The sequence below is a fragment of the Cherax quadricarinatus genome, chromosome 54, assembly GCF_038502225.1.
Source record: "Cherax quadricarinatus isolate ZL_2023a chromosome 54, ASM3850222v1, whole genome shotgun sequence".
Classification (NCBI taxonomy): domain Eukaryota; kingdom Metazoa; phylum Arthropoda; class Malacostraca; order Decapoda; family Parastacidae; genus Cherax; species Cherax quadricarinatus.
In genome coordinates this window covers 15,756,332-15,767,870 of record NC_091345.1, presented here as the reverse complement: position 1 = coordinate 15,767,870, position 11,539 = coordinate 15,756,332, and the positions used below count along the sequence as shown (strand labels likewise).

The 11,539-nt window shown below is 41.6% G+C and overlaps 1 long non-coding RNA gene across 1 annotated transcript in view; it reads right to left on the bottom strand.

Moving 5' to 3' along the window:
- Positions 1–1,151: 1,151 nt before the first annotated feature.
- LOC128699173 (uncharacterized) overlaps positions 1,152–11,539 on the bottom strand; it is a 13,771-nt gene continuing 3,383 nt past the window's right edge. Inside the window, exons 3-4 of the long non-coding RNA XR_011393485.1 lie at positions 1,466–1,639; positions 1,152–1,187 (exon numbers count right to left, since the gene is read on the bottom strand). This is a non-coding gene — a long non-coding RNA (uncharacterized lncRNA). The remainder of the gene's footprint in view (positions 1,188–1,465; positions 1,640–11,539) is intronic.

The window sequence follows — 11,539 nt, the reverse complement described above, 5'->3', positions numbered from 1 at the left end:
TTTAAAATAGTTTCCAGAATTGTCTGTTATTGTTATGATCATGGCAAATTTATCTAATTTTTCAAACCTAACAAATAATCTGCATTTTTAGACACCTTTTCTTCCCGCAGTCCATTAGATAAAGTTTAATGCACAAAAAAGGCTTTTAGATCACTTGATTGTACAGTAGCACCCCCAGTGAAAATGAATCGCATTGTCTCACTTTACTGGGTTATCCTAGATTAAATTTGCATATTGTATTAATGTGCTCTGACGACAATTGTAAAAACTGAAGTTTATGTAGAACCTAAACAAAAACTCCACTTAGCCGTATTACAGGAGTTTATTTAACATTACATAATTGTTTTACAGAGCATTGTGGGCACTTTATAACTAGAGTAGACTCAATGTATGCAGACTAATTATGAGTAAAATTCTGCTATGATTATATCATAAATCAGGACATTTTCCTTTTGTGGCTACAAGCCTGAGCCAAGTGTTTCAAGCAGATGAGACAGGCATATTTTGGAAGTTGCTGCTTCTAAATTTAGTATTGCTGATGCAATAATGAACATAAAAGCTGTATTAATATTGGTAGAATTACTGACTAAGTAAAGTAAAAGGACACAAAAGCAACTAATGTGACATTTTATTGTGGCAATGTTTTGCTCTCCAGGAGCTTTATCAAGCCGTTACCAGGCTTGATAAAGCTCCTGGAGAGCGAAGCGTTGCCACAATAAAATGTCACATTAGTTGCATTTGTGTCCTTTTACTTTACAACAAAAAAGTTGCATGGTATGAGTGCTCCAATCAACAGTAAATGCAGACTGTGTGTAGTACTGCAGAGCAGAACACTGTAGACATGTATGATGGAATACCCGACCTTGGCCTAAGAACCACATCTATCCACCTCAGCCCACAAACCACAGCCGTCCACCTCAGCCCACAAACCACAGCCGTCCACCTCAGCCCACAAACCACAGCCGTCCACCTCAGCCCACAAACCACAGCCGTCCACCTCATCCGCTCACAGTATCAAAAATCGGTTAGCCACATGTATGGAGGTGGGAAGTACAGTGCCTGCACTCTGAAGGAAGGGTGGAGACATGTTGCAGTTTTTTTTACTGTAGTGTAGACATGCCTCCAGTAAGACAATAATGGAGTGAACGATAATGGAAGTACGTATTTCTTTTTTGGGTTGCCCTGCCCTGGTGGAAAATAGCCAATACATATGTTAATAAAAAAAAGGCATTTTTGGAGGTGTCGAGAACAAAACTTTAATTTTTCCATAAGTCATGATTATAATAATATACGTAATTACTGTATACCATAATTAATAATTATACTGTAATAAACTTAGCATTCAAATAATTTAACTCCAACTATACTATACATTATATAGATATAACCCAGGATAACCCACTGAGGTCAAATAGTACACATTTGCTAGAAAGGTTATGTAAATTTTTTTTTTACCTAACCTTACCTTTAAATTTTGATGCAGGCAGCTAAAAAATATTGTGCAATAGTTTTTTCTTTTTGTAGATTAAATTTTGGTTGCTGATGCATGTTGACCTTGTCAACAGCTATCCATCTTGTGGTTGATGACTGTGGATCATGGGCTAAGGTGGGTGGCTGAAGTGGATGGCTGTTTCTTGGGCTGTGAATGCAGAGTTGTTACCTATTGGAGTCCTTAGGCATTCTATCATGCATCTCTGCTGTTTTCTGATGTAAGTTCCAGTAGGCAATTTCTTCCGAATATGCCTGTCTTGTCACTATTAAACATTTTTGTTTAGGTTTGTACCCTTTGAGGGGGAAAAATATTGCATCCTGCATGAAAGCCGTTTTTCTCCTGCAGTTTATGTAGTACTGCATTTTACATAAAATTTAAATAGCAGTTTATTGAAAATGGAAGTTATGGCTGTGCAAATTATGAAAGTAACTAACTTTAATGTGTCGTAAAAGCTCCACATAGACATTTTTGAAATTGAATGAAATCAACATTGCCTTATTTTGTAAGAATTATGTAGTGACATGTAAGCTCCTATAACAGTCAGGTATGTGTGCATGTGTGTTTGCTGGTTTTGCACGGCTGGTCATTGTATGAAGCAGTTTCTAGTAATGGATCTGGAAAATTTGTGCCCAGCACATTTGGTCGTTACACAAGACAGAAGTGGTGATTAAACAGAGGAAGGGTCTTTTTTTGGGGGGGGGGGGCATAAAAGATTTTTTTAAATTTTATATACAGTGGACCCTCGACCAACGATGGCATCGTATAACGTTAAATCCGACTAGCGATACATTTTAATGCTAACATTTTGCCTCGACTAACGCTAAAAAAACTACTAACGATATTCGTTCTCGGGTACCAATTGAGATCATTAGTCGAGGGTCCACTGTATATATAGTGGCCTTGAAGGCACACATCTATACAATAAATTTTGTAGATTCAACCAAGGATAACCCTATAAAGTCAAACAATGGGATTTATTTTCATTGGGATGTTGCTTTATTATCAAGTAACCTAAACAGCCTTGTCTGCACGATGATCTTAATTTAATTAACTGTTAGTGGAGTTGGTGTCTTGTAATGCTGAATAGCTGTTAAATCTGAATGAGGATGTTTTGCCATGATTGTAACAATAACAAAATTACGCAAACAACTGACAAAGTCCATTGGATCAGTATTAGAAAACCTGCTGAGCATAGGTCAGCCATTTATTTATTATCATACAACCAGGGGTATCGTAACCAAGGCAAAAAATATTTATTTCTTAGCAAATTGTTATTTCAGGATATACTGTGTTAGCCAATTACTTTAATCAAAGGAAAATTTTATGTTGCAAAATACACTCCATAACAAACCAGTAGCTAATATTCAACCGGAGCTTTCCAGTAATATACAGTACTCATTTCTAAACACACATGTTTATGCTTAGATTAGGATAGGTCTGGTTGATATTTGTTAGAACCCAGTGTAACCTAAGTTAACCTAAACATACGTGAAGTAATTAACCAGTATAAGTCGATACTCAGTAATAACCCATATAGACACAGAAAATAAAGTGGTCTGTATATTTCAACCCCAACTTGAGTTGTCTTTAGCAAACCCAAAACACTTTAAATCATTTAGATTTTTTAGGGACGATTTTCAAAAAATTTTAAAATCACTCCAGGGGTACTGTTTTATTATGTTGATTAAAAATATGCACTTAAAAAGATAAAACAAAACCATCAGGTGATGCCTTGATAGAGGATGCCAACATTCTCATTAAAATTATTTTAACCTTCAATGAAACCTATGTACAATACAGGATTTTTTCACATTTTTTGACAGTAATTGATCCAACAAACAGTTCCATCATGTCTGTTTCCCATTTTAGAGCTTTTCACCCAAAAAAAAACCACATGATATAGTTCAGCCTCTTTAGATTTTTCAGGTGGATTTTCAGAATTGCCTGAAATCACTAGGATACTATTTTTATGCTGATTAAGAATATGTACTTAATGTAAAAATCACATCATTTTAGGATGCAACAAGGCTATTTTTCTTCTGATTTAATGCAAAAAAAATTTTTGTATATATATATATGCAGAAAGAGAGGGAGAAAGAGATGGAGATAGATCAATTTAATTTAGAATATCCCAGTAGTAATAATACATTAAAATGTGACTTGCTTAATGATACGACTAATTGTGACTTAAAATATTTCCATTAAGAGGGGGAAGGAGGAAGAAGGGGGGAAGAGATGGATTAAGTCTATTTTATGGAGCATTTGTCCATGCTGGTAGTTAATCATCCCACACTTGCATTCTGCCATAATATACAGTACTGCAGTAAGAGATATGGGAGGAAGTGCAAACTAAACCCAGTGAAAAACAAGGGCATTATGGGAACCATAGGGAAACACTATCAATGTCCATGACCTCAGATTATTCAACAACCTACCAGCAGATTTCAGAAACACCTCTGGTACAAGTGTAAATACTTCAAGAGGAAACCGGGTCAGTGGACAGCCAGCAGCAACAGCCTAGTTGGCCAGGCAAGCACTGGACAATCCTGGCCCAAGGCCATTTAATTGAAACTTTTAACATAACAGATTTTTCTCTAAAACTGGTACCCTTTCTCTTAGTAATCTGTTTCATCAGATGTTTACTGTACATACGAAAAAGTAATGCGAAATCTTTTTGCATCAATGGATGCAGACTCTGAGCTTGGAGGATAGAAAAGTCAGTACCCTCCCACACCTGCTTAATGATACTTGAGATTTTGAGGCTAGAGGGTATAACCATGCCACAAAGCTTGTGCTTAACAACTTTCCAACCCTAGGGAGTCACCAATTACAGTGGACCCCCGCATAGCGAACTTAATCCGTGCAAGAGGGCTGGTCGTTATGCGAAATGTTCGCTATGCGAATTAATTTTCCCCATAAGAAATAATGGAAATAAAATTAATCCGTGCAAGACACCCAAAAGTATGAAAAAAAATTTTTTTTACCACAAAAAAATGTTAATTTTAGTACACACAAACTGAAAAAGGCATGCACAATTACATGACACTTACTTTTATTGAAGATCTGGTGATGATTGATGGGATGGGAGGAGGGGAGAGAGAGTGTTAGTGTTTAGAAGGGGAATCCCCTTCCATTAGGACTTGAGGTAGCAAGTCCTTTTCTGGGGTTACTTCCCTTCTTTTAATGCCACTAGGACCAGCTTCAGAGTCACTGGACTTCTTTCGCACAACATATCTGTCCATAGTGGCCTGTACCTCTCGTTCCTTTATGATTTGTCTAAAGTGGTTCACAACAGTGTCATTGTAACAGTCACCAGCACGGCTTGCAATAGCTGTGTGAGGGTGATTTTCATCAAAAAAGGTTTGCACTTCAAGCCATTTTGCACACATTTCCTTAATCTTTGAAGTAGGCAATTCCTTCAATTTCTCTCTCCCCTCCTTTGAACCAGTTTCCCCAGGTCTGGCCTCTTGCTCTTGAAGTTGATCTATCAGCTCATCAGTGGTTAGTTCTTCATTGTCCTCCTCCACCAACTCTTCCACATCCTCCCCACTAACCTCCAACCCCAAGGACTTCCCCAATTCCACAATTGATTCCTCAACTGGTATACTACTCCTCTCAGGGTTAGCCTCAAACCCTTCAAAATCCCTTTTGTCTACACATTCTGGCCACAGTTTCTTCCAAGCAGAGTTCAAGGTTCTCTTAGTCACTCCCTCCCAAGCCTTACCTATAAGGTTTACACAATTGAGGATATTAAAGTGATCCTTCCAAAACTCTTTTAGAGTCAATCGAGTGTCTGTGGTCACTTCAAAGCACTTTTGAAACAGAGCTTTTGTGTACAGTTTCTTGAAGTTGGAAATGACCTGCTGGTCCATGGGCTGCAGGAGAGGAGTGGTATTAGGAGGCAAAAACTTCACCTTAATGAAGCTCATGTCCCCATAAAGTCGCTCTGCCACGTCTGTAGGATGACCAGGGGCATTGTCTAACACCAGGAGGCACTTAAGGTCTAATTTCTTTTCAGTTAGGTAATCTTTCACATTGGGGGCAAATGCATGGTGTAACCAGTTATAGAAAAATTCCCTAGTGACCCATGCCTTACTGTTTGCCCTCCACAGCACACACAAATTATCCTTGAGGACATTCTTTTGCCTGAACGCTCTGGGAGTTTCAGAGTGATACACTAATAAAGGCTTAACTTTGCAATCACCACTAGCATTGGCACACATCAACAAAGTAAGCCTGTCTTTCATAGGCTTATGTCCTGGGAGTGCCTTTTCCTCCTGAGTAATGTAGGTCCTGCTTGGCATTTTCTTCCAGAACAGGCCTGTTTCATCACAATTAAACACTTGTTCAGGTTCCAGTCCTTCAGTTTCTATGTACTCCTTGAATTCATGCACATATTTTTCAGCCGCTTTGTGGTCCGAACTGGCAGCCTCACCATGCCGTATCACACTATGGATGCCACTACGCTTCTTAAATCTCTCAAACCAACCTTTGCTGGCCTTAAATTCACTCACATCATCACTAGTTGCAGGCATTTTTTTAATTAAATCGTCATGCAACTTCCTAGCCTTTTCACATATGATCGCTTGAGAGACGCTATCTCCTGCTAGCTGTTTTTCATTTATCCACACCAATAAGAGTCTCTCAACATCTTCCATCACTTGCGATCTTTGTTTCGAAAACACAGTTAAACCTTTGGCAACAACAGCTTCCTTGATTGCCGTTTTCTTGCCCACAATAGAAGCGATGGTTGATTTTGGTTTCTTGTACAACCTGACCAGGTCGGTGATACGTACTCCACTTTCATACTTATCAATGATCTCTTTCTTCATTTCAATGGGTATTCTTACCCTTTGAGGTGTAGGGTTGGCACTAGAAGCTTTCTTGGGGCCCATGGTCACTTATTTTCCACAAACAGCACCGAAAACACTGTAATAATACGAAATATTCCGAGTGTATGCTTGAATGTTACCGCGGAGGCTGGCTGGTAAACAATGGGACGGGCGGCACATGTGAGGCTGGCTGAGGGCGCACATTGGACGCGTCTCGGACGAAGGTCGCTGAGCGGGTTTTTGTCCACTATGCGGGGCAAAATTTTAGCGAACAAAGCGTTCGCTATGCGGATTGTTCGCTATGCAAGGCGTTCGCTATGCGGGGGTCCACTGTATTATATAAAAAAAAAAGAAGCACTAAACCTACAAGGGTCATACAGTGCCACTGGGCAGGGAAAGATGTAGGGGTATTGGGTAGCAATCGTGTCATTACGATTTCTTGAGTCAGAGGGATGATCATTAGATCATGGAGTGCAGCAGGGCAGTGGATAGTGCAGGGGTAGAGGGTAGCAAGAGATTGAGGTAGAAAGTGCTGTGAGTAGTACTAGAGGCATCATCATCAGAGTTTGTGTAGTAAATCAGTTGCTGTCAAAAAGTCAATGAGAGAGTCTGGGTTAAAGGAGGGTCCACCAGCAAGAAGGGAAGGTAAATTCTGCGTGCTTGTTGATAGAGTGGACAGTCCAACAGAATTATAGAACAATAGCAATAATTAATTTGTGTTAACAAGTTTTGTAAACAGTATAATGATAATGTTTATGCAGTTATTGTGTTGCATACAACTAGTGTATATATGTACATTGCACCTTACATTGATCTCACAGGCCACGTAAGTTACTTGGAAAAAAAAAAACCACTATTGTAAAATACAAAAAAAACCTTCGAATGAATAAATATAAGTGTACCGGGTGAGCGGCATTTACAGCTGTTGCCATACGCAGCTCATTTTCTGCCAACTTTATGCTTCTATATCTCGGTAAGTACTGATTGCAATTTTTTTTTTTTTTTAGGCTTTGAACACTCAGCAAATTAATACTAACACTGCTTTTTTTTTTTTTTTTTTTTAAAAAATTTTGCAACACAGAGAGAGAGAGTCAGAATTGGGGTTGCGACAGTCAAAGGGTTAAAGAAAAATGGTAGATTGCCTCGGAGGCCTAAGGAGTGGGCCTGGGCCAAAATATTATACCTCCAAGTTGTGTCATATGCCTTCTCAAGGTCAAAAATGATGGCAATAACTGAACGATTATTGGCAAAGGCATTTCAGACATACATATCTAAGCGTAGTAAGGGGTCAATGGCAGAACGGCCCTTATGAAAGCCATATTGACTAGTGGAGCAATTGTCTCTCTACATACCATATCAAACGTCTATTTACCGGATGTTCCATCACCTTGCAAACTGCACTGGTAAGACCAATGGGATGATAGTGGGAGGCATCATGTCTTTTAGTACCCGGTTTGCAGAAGAGGAGAACAGTGGCAGATTTCCAAAGCTGGGGAAGAGCTTGTGACCAAATAAGATTAAAGAGTCTTAATAGGACTGAAAGGGCTGACCGATGTGAATGCTGTAGCATATGAATGCTGTCAGGCCCAGCTGCTGATGACCGGCAAGCTGAGTATTGCCTCCAGTTTCAGAAGTGTAAAACGCACATTATAAGATTCTTCTCTGATAGAAGAAAAGTTTAAAGGCTCTCACTCTCTGGCAGACTTTGAGGAATGAAACGAGGGGCATAGATGGAGTTCCCAAGAGATACGGACAAGATGATTATCCATTTCGGTGGCAACATTAAGAGGGTTTGCAATAGTAACACTGGCAACCCAAAGAACAGGAGCCAAATCGGGAGAGTATTTACCACTCGGTTTCCATACTTTTTTCCGGACTGCACTTGTAGAAGTAGCAGAAGTGGCGGTAGAAACAATCCCGACAGCAAGTGCGTTTACCGACTGCTCTCTTCGCCTTAAAATCAAGGAGTCTCTATGGTTCTATTGTACCTGTACCTGCCCCATGCAGCACGTTTCAAACATACTGCCCAAGCACAAGCAGGAGACCACCAAGGCACACACTTCTGAGAATGTCTGCCCGAGGTTTGGGGTATAGAATGTGAAGCTGCAGTTAAAACTGAAGCCAAGAAGATGTGTAAAAGCTCATCAATGGTGGACACAGAAGGAACCTCACTAAAAGCAGTTAAATGCGAGTAAAGGTCCCAATTTGCTCAGTCAAATTGCCAGCGTGGGCTACAGGGAGGTGGTGAATACGAAGGAGAAGTAAGGATGATTGGAAAATGATCTCTCATGCAAGTCTGGGATGACAGACCAGGTGAAGTCTAGTACAGTTGAAGAGCAGATCGAGAGATCGATGGAAGAGAGAGAATGAGTATGTGGATCAAAATGGGCGGGAGTACCCACATTTAAAACATGGAGGGGGAGAGAAGCGAGAAAAGCCTCCAAATGAATGCCGCGGGAGTCACAGTGAGACCCCCCAGAGGAAATGGTGGGCATTAAAATCCCCAAGTAACAAAAGTGGCAGTAAGGAAGAAACCAGAAATGCAACATCTGGGATAGATAATGCCCGAGAAGGAGAGAGGTACAAAGAACAGATTGTATACCACTTATTCAAGTGGATACAGGTTGCAGTGTAATGCAGCGAAGTATGAACAAAGAGCTGACAGTATGGAATACCGGTGTGTATAAGAAGTCCACTTTCATTAAAGGATCTGATGAATATAAATCATAGCCCGAGATGGGATGGATAACAGCAGATCATATTTTGGGTTCTTATAAACAAACACAAACAGGGGAAAACTGGGAGAGCAACACCTGAAGCTCACCCTGGTTACCTCTGAGGCCATGGATATTCCGCTGTAAATAAGCTATGATTTGCGAAGAGAAAGATACAAGAAATCTGAAGGTAGAGGCATCTACGGATTAATAGGGTAAGAAAAGTCCACATGTGGAGGCAACAGAAAACTTTTAAACAGTGAAGGACTGGGACACTGAAGAAAGGAGTTGTGCAGACGGAGAAGAGTGGAGAGGAGGAACAGGAGGTGGATCAGTGTCCATCAGTGGTCTAGTCTCGATATATTCTGAGATAGCTTCAGGTGTTTCAGAGGACAAGGACATTGTATGTGGTACAGTATTGGAGATGGAAGAAGGAAGGAGAGTAAATATCGGGGTGATGATGGACTGTACCAAAGTACAAGGGGACAAAAGGGTAGAGGGAACTGGTGTAGAAGCTTGAGAGGGGACAGGAGAGGAAGTGACCTGGGAGGGGGCAGAAGAGGAAGAAACTTGGGAGGGGACAGGGGGAGAAAGTACTATACGAGGAGGAGGATGAACCTCCACACTCTTGACAAGAGCCAGTAGAGATGAAGAACTGGGTACAGAGACTGGGAAGGAAAAATGTGCAGGTTGCAGAAGGAAAGAAGGGTTAAAGGAGATTTTAACAGTTCAGATGTTTTGGAATTTGGTGGAGGAGAGGGGCAATGGGAAGGTGTTGTATGAGGTCTTGTAGACAAACTTGAGTGAGAAGGGGAAGAGGTGAGAACATAATGAGGTGCCGAGGTAAGGACCTCTGACTCCAGGAGAGCAAAAGAATTAGAGATGGGTGAATGTGGAAGGGGTGACCACAGAGGGTGCAGAAGTTGGGACCCCTGAGGTGGGGGGACATTTAGTAACTCGAAAATAAGAAATACGGTTAAGTCTCCCTTGGAAGCATAGATGAGAGACTGCCATAGCATGTGGGAGGCCTTCTGCCTCTTTTGAGACAACAGATTTCTTGCTCATTTAAGTAAACTTGGCAATGGCAGGAGTAAGATGGGCGAGCCTCATGACAATAAGGCAAGAGGGAGGTAGACTACAAGACGTATTGGTATGGCCTTCGGCACCACAGACTGGGCATTCCATCAAGGACCTGCAATATTTTGCTGGATGACCAAAGTGTCAGCAATTTTTACACTGGATCACCTTTCAAACTTGTAAACAGTGTCCTGCAATATAAACAGAGGACACAAGCTCACGGCAGTCAAAAGGCAAGTGAGCTACATTGCAAGGGTATCATCTCCGCCTGCGGCCAGGGAGGACATAAGTGTCTACTTTGAGGACTAGGAGGTCTTGGAGTTCAAGCTGTTCCAGACTGTCATCACCACATGTCAGGAAATTCTGTTGGACAATGGTATGGGGTAGAATGACAGTACCACTACAAGAATTGAGGGAATGATGCTTTTCATTAGTTACAGGAATATCATTGATAGTTGTAAGGAGAGAAAGATCTTGAGCTTGGCAAGCATTCTGGTCAGTGATGATGCATGTACTGCTCTTGAGAGCATGAAAGGATATCTCTACCAACATGGCGTATGAGCATCTTGCCAATACTATGGTCGGAAAGATAGGTGGAAGAGGAAGTTGGTCGTAGAGTAAAAAACTTAGTCCATTGTGTAGTTTGAAACAGTGTAAGGGGAGTGCGTGACGTGCCGTTCTTTTCTGAGGAGAATGAGAAGAAGCGTAGTAGTATCATTAGGTAATGGTCTTGGGCGTTTAGGTGTGGGACCAGAGTTGGTCCGACGAGGGATGGGCAGGAGATATGAAAATTGCTGCACTGTAGAATTAGAAGTTGGAAGCATAGTCAAAGAAGAGCAGAGGTCAGACATGTCAGAGGAGTCGGTCGGAATATAACTAGGCAGGGTCAGAACAGTGTGGTATCAAAGGGGCCCGGGGGGAGCAGGTTCATGGATTTGGGACTCCATGGTTATAAAGGGGGAACATGGAGGAATAGCTCTTAGGGGGCAACAAAAAAAAGGGGGGGGCAGTAAATCCCCCTCTGCACCCAAGAGGACTCCAGCACTGCCAGTAGTGCAGATGTGGCATGGAACCCATGCCATACCCTACCCTAAACAAGCAATCCGGGATAGTAACCTCACATCCACTGAGCCACCTCGGTGGACAAAAGAGAGTGGCCGGACACCATCCACAAAGCATACCTCCTTCGGCCACCACCCCCCAGAATCGGACAGGCAGCCTCCAGAGATACACCATTCACCCGAAAGGCACCCAAAGCCACCCCCAGGAGACCGGAGAGAAATCGGGACACCTCCAGGTAATCCAGGTTCCACGGCAAACTATGCCACCGCCAAGGACCTCAACGAAATGGGATGGACCCTGGTACCCTTTCCCCTACCTTAGAACTAGAGTGCCTGTGGGAAGAAGCCCAAAGGCTGAAAATA